At 39.2% G+C, this 10,121-nt stretch overlaps 1 non-coding gene across 1 annotated transcript; it reads left to right on the forward strand.

The window, feature by feature from the left end:
* The first annotated feature begins 1,271 nt into the window (after window positions 1–1,271).
* On the forward strand, window positions 1,272–1,403 carry LOC131823003 (small nucleolar RNA SNORA72). The gene has a single exon (XR_009350454.1). It is a non-coding gene; the product is annotated as a small nucleolar RNA SNORA72 (small nucleolar RNA).
* The last annotated feature ends 8,718 nt before the right edge of the window (window positions 1,404–10,121 follow it).

The raw sequence follows: 10,121 nt of genomic DNA on the forward strand, positions 1-10,121 counted from the left end.
ATGACTACACAATTTATGCTACATTAATAGATTAACCTATTGAAGGAGAAAACCTCTTTCCCAGCTGCCTCATTCACTAGTCAGTTCTTCAGTGAATTACTTCACTGCATTTTTTTCTCTATGTAAAAGTTTATGTTTTACCCATTGCTCTTATTTTTAAATTTTAAAAACAGGCCACTGTTAAATGATGAAATTTAATACACATAAGGAAAAATAAGCAAATCACATCCATAGCTTAGTGATAGAATATACAGCAAACACTGTAGCCAGCACGTAGATCAAGAAAACATACCTTTTCCAGCATCACAGAATGTCCCAGGGAACCCTTAAGTGACCACAGCCCACTATGTACCTTCACAAGGCACTGGTGCTCTGACTTGGATAATCAACAATTTCTTGCTTTGTTTTGTGGTTTTCCCTTCAGTAAGCATCACTAAATAGGGTGGTTTTTTTTTTTTTCAAGATTTTATCTATTCATTAGAAAGAGAGGGAGAGAGAGAGTGCAGAAATGGGCAGAAGGGCAGAGGGAGAAGCAGACTCCCCTCTGACTGGGAAGCATGATGTGGGACTTGATCCCAGGACCCTGAAATCATGACAGAGCCAAGGCAGAGGCTTAACTGACTGAGCCACCCAGGTGCCCCAAACAGGGTGGTTTCATTTGCTTCTTTTTGACCTATTTATAAATGGCAGCACAAAAGTTTTATTTGTGGCTGATTTCCTTCTTTATTTTGTTTTTAAGATTTGTCTGTATTTCTCGAGCAGCATTAGTGTTTACCTCAGTGTATTGGCTACTTAATGTATTTATGACTGCTGACAAGCATTTGAGTTGTTTCCATGGGTTATAAAGAGCGCTGCTGTGGACATTTTTATTACTTACATTCTGTGCACCCAGGCTTGCTTTTTAGAGAAGAGATAACTTGGAGTGAAATTGCTAAGTCACAGGGTTTGCATAACATCATTGTATCCTAAATGCCTAAATTGTTTACTAAAGTCCTTTTTACTAACTTGTACATCCACCAGCCATGTATAAGGATTTTGGTTATTCCACATCCTTAGCACTACTTGGTACTGTCAGACCTTACACTTTAGACGACTTGATGGTTATCTAGTGGTTCCTCATGGCGGATTAATACAATTTCTCTGATCACAACTAAGTTGGGGTATCTTTTCATATGTTTATTAGGTATTTGGATTTTCTCTTTTGTTAAGAGTCTAGTTAAGTCATTTGTCCTTTTTTCCCTATTAGTTTGTTCACTAATAATAATTTATACGGGTGACCATTCTTGCTATTCTGATTTCTTAATAATCAGGGCAGGCTCAGCATTCACTATATTAAGACCATGCATGTGTCCCCAGGCCTAGTTCTTTCCCTAGGTCTGGTTTTATAAATTCTGGTGATAAATCAAATCTGATTTATATGATGCATCTTATATGGGAAATGTCTGTGACTCTAGGTGTTTGCTCATACAAAAAATGATGAAAATGATGGCATAGCTAGTGTAAAAACTTCTGAAGATAACCATTGCTAATTTGATGATTACCAGCTGTCATTGAATGAATTGTAAAACTACTGTGTTTTATTTTCTAGGAAAAAGAAGAATAACTTGTAAATTATGCAGTGGTTCAAGATGGCAGCTAGAAAGATCCTAACTCACCTCCTTCTACAGACGTATCAAATCTACAATAACATATAGAATAATTCCTGTTGAAAACTGAAAACTAGCTGAAACTTGGGATATCTTCACAAGGGATGAAAGGACCACATCTAGATTGGGAAGGAGAAGCAGAGACACAGTCTCACCAAAATCCGGTCTCTGGCTCTGTGACACACAATAGGGAAGGACCTCACTCCCAAGACTTTCCCTGAGAAGTGAGGGATTTGTGCCCCACTCTGGGCATCCCAGTCCTTGAGACCTGCGCCAGAAAGACCATACCCTCAAAATGTCTGTCTTTGAAAACCAGTGGGGTTTATATCCAGGGAGCCTGTAAACTATGGGATCTGAGATACTTCTTTTGAGAGCTAGTGCATGGACTCACATGTCTCAGGAACCAGTGCAAAGGCAGCAGATTGAGAGGATTTTATGTGATGCTGATTCAGTTGGTCATATTAAAGAGTGCTGGAGGGGCAGGGGTTTGTTAAGATTTGTCTTGGGATGGAAGTGTTGGAGTGTGCCTTCTTTTGTGCTCTTCTCTACCTTGCTAGCGGAGGTGGGCACGTGAAGACACAACCTCCTTAAAGCCAAGGGCATGGCCCACACCCCGTGCTCATTCATTTATTTGTAACTTCTTTTCCTTCATTTCTTATTTATTTCAGTCTTCTCTCCTTTTTTTACCCCCTGATGAGTGTGGCTAAAACCTTATCAATTTTGTTTATCTTTTCAAGGAACGAGTTCTTAGTTTCCTTCGTTTTTTTCTATTGCTATTGTGTTTTTTCTTTTTTTTAATTGTTTTGTTTTGTTTTTAGTTTCTCTATCATTTATTTCTGCTCTGATCTTTTTTTTTTTTTACATTTAATTTTTTATTTTTTATAAACATATATTTTTATCCCCAGGGGTACAGGTCTGTGAATCACCAGGTTTACACACTTCACAGCACTCACCAAAGCACATACCCTCCCCAATGTCCATAATCCCACCCCCTTCTCCCAAACCCCCTCCCCCCAGCAACCCTCAGTTTGTTTTGTGAGATTAAGAGTCACTTATGGTTTGTCTCCCTCCCAATCCCATCTTGTTTCATTGATTCTTCTCGTACCCACTTAAGCCCCCATGTTGCATCACCACTTCCTCATATCAGGGAGATCATATGATAGTTGTCTTTCGCTGCTTGACTTATTTCGCTAAGCATGATACGCTCTAGTTCCATCCATGTTGTCCCAAATGGCAAGATTTCATTTCTTTTGATGGCTGCATAGTATTCCATTGTGTATATATACCACATCTTCTTGATCCGTTCATCTGTTGATGGACATCTAGGTTCTTTCTTTGTTTGGCTATTGTGGACATTGCTGCTATAAACATTCGGGTGCACGTGCCCCTTTGGATCACTACGTTTGTATCTTTAGGGTAAATACCCAGTAGTGCAATTGCTGGGTCATAGGGCAGTTCTATTTTCAACATTTTGAGGAACCTCCATGCTGTTTTCCAGAGTGGCTGCACCAGCTTGCATTCCCACCAACAGTGTAGGAGGGTTCCCCTATTTCTGCTCTGATCTTTTTTATTTCCTTCCTTCCACTAACTCTGGGCTTTGTTCTTTTTTAGTTCCTTCAGGTGTAAGGTTAGATCATTTATTTGAGGGTTTTTTTGTTTTGTTTTGTTTTGTTTCTTGAGTGAAGCCCGTATGGCTGTAATTCTCTCTTAGAACTGCTTTTGCTGCATCTCAGAGATATTGAACTGTTGTGTTTCCATTTTCATTTGTCTCCATGTATTTTTTTTTTAAAGATTTTGTTTATTTATTTGACAGACAGAAATCACAACTAGGCAGAGAGGCAGGCAGAGAGAGGGGGAAGGCAGACTTCCCACTGAGGACAGAGCCTGATGCAGGGCTTGATCCCAGGACCCTGAGATCATGACCTGAGCTGAAGACAGAGGCTTTAACCCATTGAGCCACCCAGGTGCTCCTCTCTATGTATTTTTTGATTTCTCTTGAAATTCTTTGTTGACTTTTGTTGTTTAATAGCATCTTGCTTAGCCTACATGTGGTTTTTTTTTTTTTCTCCATTTTTTTCCCCTTGTAGAGGATTTCTAGTTTACACTGTTGTGATCAGAAAAGATACCTGAGGGGTACCTGGTTGGTTCAGTTGGTAGAGCATGCAACTCTTGATCTCAGGGTCATGAGTTCAAGACCTATGTGTGGCATAGAGTTTACTTAAAAAAAAAAAAATAAGATAAAATCTCTTAAAAAAAAGAAACAAAAGATATTGATATGATTTCAATCTTAAATTTATTGAGATTTGCCCAACATATGATGTGTCCTAGAGAATGTTCCATGTGCACTTGAAAAGAATGTATTTTTGAGGTTTTTAGATGGAACGTTCTCTATATATCTGTTAAGTTCATTTTGTCTAATGTGTTGTTCAAAACCACTGTTTCCTTATTAATTTCCTGTCTGGATTATCTATCTACTGATGTAAATAAGGTGTTAAAGTCCCCTACTATTATTGTATTGCTTTCAAGTTCTCCCTTCATGTCTGGTAATATTTGCTTTATATATTTAAGTGCTATTGTGTTGAGTGCATAGATATTTACAATTGTTTTATCCTCTTTGTTGGATTGATTCCTTTATCATTATGTAATACTCTTCTTTATTTCTTATTACAGTCTTTATTTTAAAGTCTATTTTGTCTTATGTAATTATTGTTATCCTAAATGTCTTTCTGTTTCCATTTGCATGAAATATTTTTTTCCATTCCTTCACTTTTAGTCCTTGTGTGTCTTGAGATTTGAACGGAGGCTCTTGTAGGGAGCATGTATTGTTTCTTGTTTTGTGTTGTTTTAACTATTCATCTACCCTTGTCTTTTGATTAAAGCATTTGGTTAAGTTATGTTAAAATAATTATTGAGAGATATGTACTTATTGCCATTTTGTTAATTGTCTTCTGATTATTTTTGTAGTTCTTCTCTGCTCCTTTGTTCTTCTCTTGCTCTCTTCCCTTGTGACTTTTGAAATTTTTTAGTGTTATATTTTATTTTTTATGTACCTAATATATGTTTTTAGTTTGTGATTACCATGAGGTACATATATAATATTCTACCTATGTAGCAATCAATACCGAGTTGATGGTCACTTAAGTTTGAACACATTGTGAAAGCACTATATTTTTATTTCTTCTTCCATGTTTTATGTTTATTATATCATATTGTATGTCCCCTCATGGCAGGAGTCTCTCTGGAGAGATACCAGAGGTCATGCAGTGGGAGCTTCTTTGGAGGGGAGCCTGTTGGGGTGAGCGGGTTGGATGGGGCAAGTGGTGCTAGCAATGTAGATGGAAAGTGTCAGAACTGGTTCCTGCAGCTAGACTAAATGAGGACTCACCACCACTTCTGTTCCCAGGGAAAGTTCCTGCAGATTCCTGCCCCTTTGGCATATGTCCTGAAATTGATCAATTAATCTCCTTCACATATACCCAGGCCCTTTAAAAAATATTGCTTCAATGCTAAGTATCATGCTGAATGATACAGTTTGCTGGCCTTTCAAGGGTAGAGATGGTTTCCTACAGTCCTTTGGCTCTTCCAGAGTTAAGCCCCAAAGATGTTCAAAGGGAGATGTTATGGGAGCTTGTTTTCCTGGTGCAGATCTCCAGGACTGGGCTTGCCTCTGTGGGTTGATCTCCCCACTCCTTCATGCCTGTGGTATTGTCCTGATTCTAGGTCACTGTGTGGAGGACTGCGTTCCCAACTGCATCTCTGTCCTTCCTATCCCCCTCCTCCTCTTTCCTTTTTTAAAGGACTTTATTTGTTTATTTGACAGAAGAGAGAGAAAGAGAGAGAGAGAGAGAGGAATAGCACAAGCAAGGGGAACTGCAGGCAGAGTGAGAGGAAGAAAGCAGGTCCCCCACCTAGCAGAGAATCTGACACAGGGTTGGATCCCAGGACCCTGGGACCATGACCTGAGCTGAAGACAGAGGCTTAACTGATTGAGCCACCCAGATACACCACCACCACCACTACTACTACTACTACTACTACTACTTCTTCTTCTTTAAAAGATTATTTATTTATTTATATGACAGAGAAAGGGAGAAAGTACACAAGTAGGGGAGAGGAAGAGAGAGAGAGAGAGAGGGAGGGAGGGAGGGAAAAGCAGGCTCCCCACTGAGCAGGCAGCCCAGCATGGGGCTCCATTCCAGTACCTTGAGATCATGCCTGAGCCAAAGGCAGAGACTCAATAACTGAGCCACCCATGTGCCCCAGTACTCTCCTTGATGTGGCTTTCTCTCTATGTCTTTAGCTCTACCAATCTTCCAGTTGTTTTCAGAGTGAGTTGCATTACACGTAGCTGTTGCCTTGGTGTCTGTGGAAGAAGGTGGACTCAGAATCCTTCTACTTCATCAACCATTTCCCCTGCTTCTTTCAGCAGTTTGAATATATTATCTCATTTTCTTCTGGCTTTTAAAGTTTCTGTTGAGAAATTTGGTGATGTTCTTATGGGGGCTCCTTTATACGTGACAATCTCTTGCTGCTTTCAAAATTCTTTATTATTGACTTATGACAACATGATTATAATATGTCTTGTTTGGACTTTGGATTCTTCCTTCTTGGGTTCTATTAGGCTCCAGTAATCTGGAAATTCATTTATTTTCCTCAGATTTGGGAAGTTTTAGCCATTGTTTCTTCAAATAAGCAATCTGTTTCTTTCTTTCCCTGTTTGTCTGAGACTCCAATAATGCTTATATTGTCTGGCTTTATAGTGTCCTATAATTCCTTTTCTTTCTTTCTTTCTTTCCTTCCTTCTTTCCTTTCCCCCTTCCTCTCTTTCTCTCCTTCCTTCCTCTTTATTCCTTCCTTCCTTCCTTCCTTCCTCTCTTCCTTCCTTCCTCTCTTTTTCTCTTTCTTTTTTTCTTCCTTCCTTCCTTCCTTCCTCCCTCCCTTCCTCCTTCCTGTCATTTCTCTCTCTCTCTTTCTTTTCTTCCTCTCCCTTCCTCTTTTTCTTTCTTCCTTTCTCATTGATTTTTATTTTTCCTCCTCTGACTGGATAATTTCAAATGGCCTAGTCTTACATTTGCTGATTCTTTCTAATTCTTAATCCAGTCTCCTTTCTAACTTCTCTATTTAATTTTTCTTTTCTTTCTTTCTTTTTTTTTTTTAAAGATTTTATTTATTTGACAGAGAGAGATCACAAGTAGGCAGAGAGGCAGGCAGAGAGAGAGGAGGAAGCAGGCACCCTGCTGAGCAGAGAGCCCGATGTGGGACTCGATCCCAGGACCCTGAGATCATGACCTGAGCCGAAGGCAGCGGCTTAACCCACTGAGCCACCCATGTGACCCTCTATTTAATTTTTCTATTCAGTTGTTTTGTTCTAAAATTTTGTTCTAAAATTTCACTTTGTTCCTTTTTTTTTCTTTTAAAAGATTTTATCTATTTATTTGACAGAGAGAGACACAGCAAGAGAGGAAACACAAGCAGGGAGAGTGGAAGATGCAGAAGTAGGCTTCCCGCCGAGCAGGGTGCCTGATTTGGCACTCGTACGCAGGACCCTGGGATCACGACCTAAGCTAAAGACAGATGCTTAATGACTGAGCCACCCAGGTGCTCCCAGTTTTGTTCTTTTGACATATTTTCTAGATCGTTGTTGATAGTCTCATTTGTTAATGGACTGTTTCCTGTACTCACTGTCCATCTTTATGGTAGTTTGTATTCTTTGTGAGATAAGTCATATACCTCTGTTTCATTAGGGCTGTTTTCTGGAGATTTGTTTTGTTTCTTTGATTGAATCATGTTTTCCTGTTTTTTCGTGTAGTTTGTAACTTTGTTTCAGGTCTGCATGTTTGAAAAATGACCACCTCTTCCAGTCTACCTAGACCAGCTTTATACAGGAAAATATCTTTTCAAACAGCCTTGCTAGAGATTCTCGGGACTCCTGATCCTTTTCTGTGGATACATCTTCTGTTGACCTGCACAGTCAGATTTACAGTTAAACATATTTGCTGACATCTTTTTTCAGGAGCTTTACATTTTTTGGTCCCTGTGGTTTTTATCTGCAGCACTGCAGATTCTTTGGGGCTACCACAAATTGCCTAGCTCTCTGTTTTCAGTAACCTCCAGGCTTCTAGAGGATGCCAGATTCTATTAACTTTCTGTGTTAGGTAAGACAAAAACAACTCCCATGTGAAGTAGAATGTTGGATGCATGCTCTACCATTCTTCCCCCATTGAGGAAGAGGTTGCTGAGCTGTACAGGCCTCTGTCTGCTTTACCTTGAGTCTCCTGGACCAGCATTAAGACTCCTAGCTCTCTTGTTCTCAGTAACACCTAGCTATCTGGAATTTGTGGGTCCCTTTCAGTGATCTGAGACAAATAAGACAGAATCCAGTCCTTCAGGCATCCCCCAGAAAGGTCAGAACATTGGATGCATGCTTCAACTCTTTTCCTACCCGGGAAGAAATTGGGAGTTGGGAATTTTCTCTCACTTATCCAGTGCTGAGTTGGGAAGAGGGACTGTGTTGAATGAGTGCTCTAAATCATTGCCTTTGTTCTCAGTGACTCCTAACCTGGCACCTTTTCCGTTCAGTGCTTAGATCAGACAAGACAAAAGCTAGTTCCTTGGGTAGTCCCCCCAAATTTTGAACATTGGATGTGTGTTTCAGCTTTCTCTTTCCTTCATCAGAGAGAAGCCAGGATCTGGGAGTTTCCCCCCTGATTGTGCCATGCTAGACTGTGGGAAGGGAAAATGTTGACTGAGTTTTACAAATTTTCTAGCAGGTTTGATGCAGCTATTTTCATGCTCACCTGGGTTGCAGGAGGCTTTTAACTGGTTTCTGGATTTATCATGAAGGGAACTGGTTTGTGTATTATTGTTGAGTCAGAGTCTCTGTGGGGGCAGGAGGGTCTGGAGATTCCTATGCCATCATTTGTTGATGTCACTTCCCAAGAAAGATCATTATGGTTACAAAGAATTAGACATCAAATTGGTTAAGCAGGTACAATTTTATAGAAACCAACAAGTGACCATCAATGACGTAGTGAGTTGTTTTCAACTGTAAATCCTAAAAGTAAAATATCATAGTTGGTTAAAACTTGGTCTTAAGGAAGCACTTTCTGTGCTGAAAACAACTTAGCAGTAAAAATTCTACTTCTAAATGATTTATGCCACATTAGGAAAGCTGGAGTTCTGGAACAGGGGCACAAAGTGCCTGATGGGAAGATCACAACAGTAGCTAATTGTCAACTTACATGGAAGTATTTCAGCATTCTAGCAGTCAGGTGGATGTTGGCTGAATATCAGGCCTTTGGCTGCAAATTCTTGAGGGAAAATGGAAGAGATAGACAAATATCTTATTGGCTGCTTTTGCTACATGGATCTCCCCAACACCTCTGTCCTAAGCTTGCCCTGAGGGTATAAACTCTGGGTGTTCCAACTCTATCAAGTGTTTTAGCATCAGTTCTTCCACTTTGCTAAGACCCAAAGCTTAGTCTCCTGTCCTTCCTCAACTGGTGTTACTACTCAAAGCTGTTGGTTCCTGACATCAGCATTTGGCACCAAGGCAATCTCAGCGTCCGTGTTTATTTGTCACTCTAGATCTAATTTATTCATTCTTCCTTATTTTATTTTTGTTTTAATTGCTCGTTGGTAATTTCCATTATTTTCTTTCTATGAGGGTAATATGCATTTAAATATTATTTGTGTAATTAATGAAGCATCTAATTTATTTTGTCTGTGGATAGGGAATATTTCAGAATAATTGGTTCACCATATTCCAGAAGTGGAGATTTCTATTTAAGTATTCTTTGTAATACGCTATGTTTTCTACACTTGGAGTCTTAGTGGGCTTTAACTAAAATCTTGGTAAAAAGTCATCCATCATTGATGCTGGTATCAATGTTGTTAGTAGTATTCCTTACAAAGTCTTCCCAGAGGAGCAGAGACCTCTTATTACTTTCCTAGTATGGTACAAAATAAAAGCTAAGTGAATTTTGTTGAAAGGCATTCCTGATTGTATTCTTTTATGTCATGCCTTTCAGTGCTCCCAAGATATACCCTTACTTTTAGACAAGAGACTTAGTTTCTCCAGGGACACAGTAGAACTTTTCTATCACATCTTTATGCGTGCTTCCTCCCACCCAAGAACCTTCCTATAGTTCAGGGTCCAGTTAGAGTTCCTTTTTTTATCACTAAATCTTTTGTATTCACTCAGTTTACATTTCCTTTTTTAATCAATTTAAGAAAAGACCATCAACAAAATGTCACTGGGTATAGCAAATCTGTCAAACTGCCAACCAGAAATCTTGAATTTGTCAAAACAATCTCTTTTGAATCATTCTATTGCATTTTCAAGCCATAGGTTCTCAAGTGGAATTTAGAATTTGTTTCCATACTTCCCTGACCTCAAAGTCTTCATCTAAAAAAAATAAAAGAATGTCATCTTTAAGGGGATACAAGGAGAGAAAGTTATAAAATGAGTAGTGA

The sequence above is a fragment of the Mustela lutreola genome, chromosome 1, assembly GCF_030435805.1.
Source record: "Mustela lutreola isolate mMusLut2 chromosome 1, mMusLut2.pri, whole genome shotgun sequence".
Lineage (NCBI taxonomy): Eukaryota > Metazoa > Chordata > Mammalia > Carnivora > Mustelidae > Mustela > Mustela lutreola.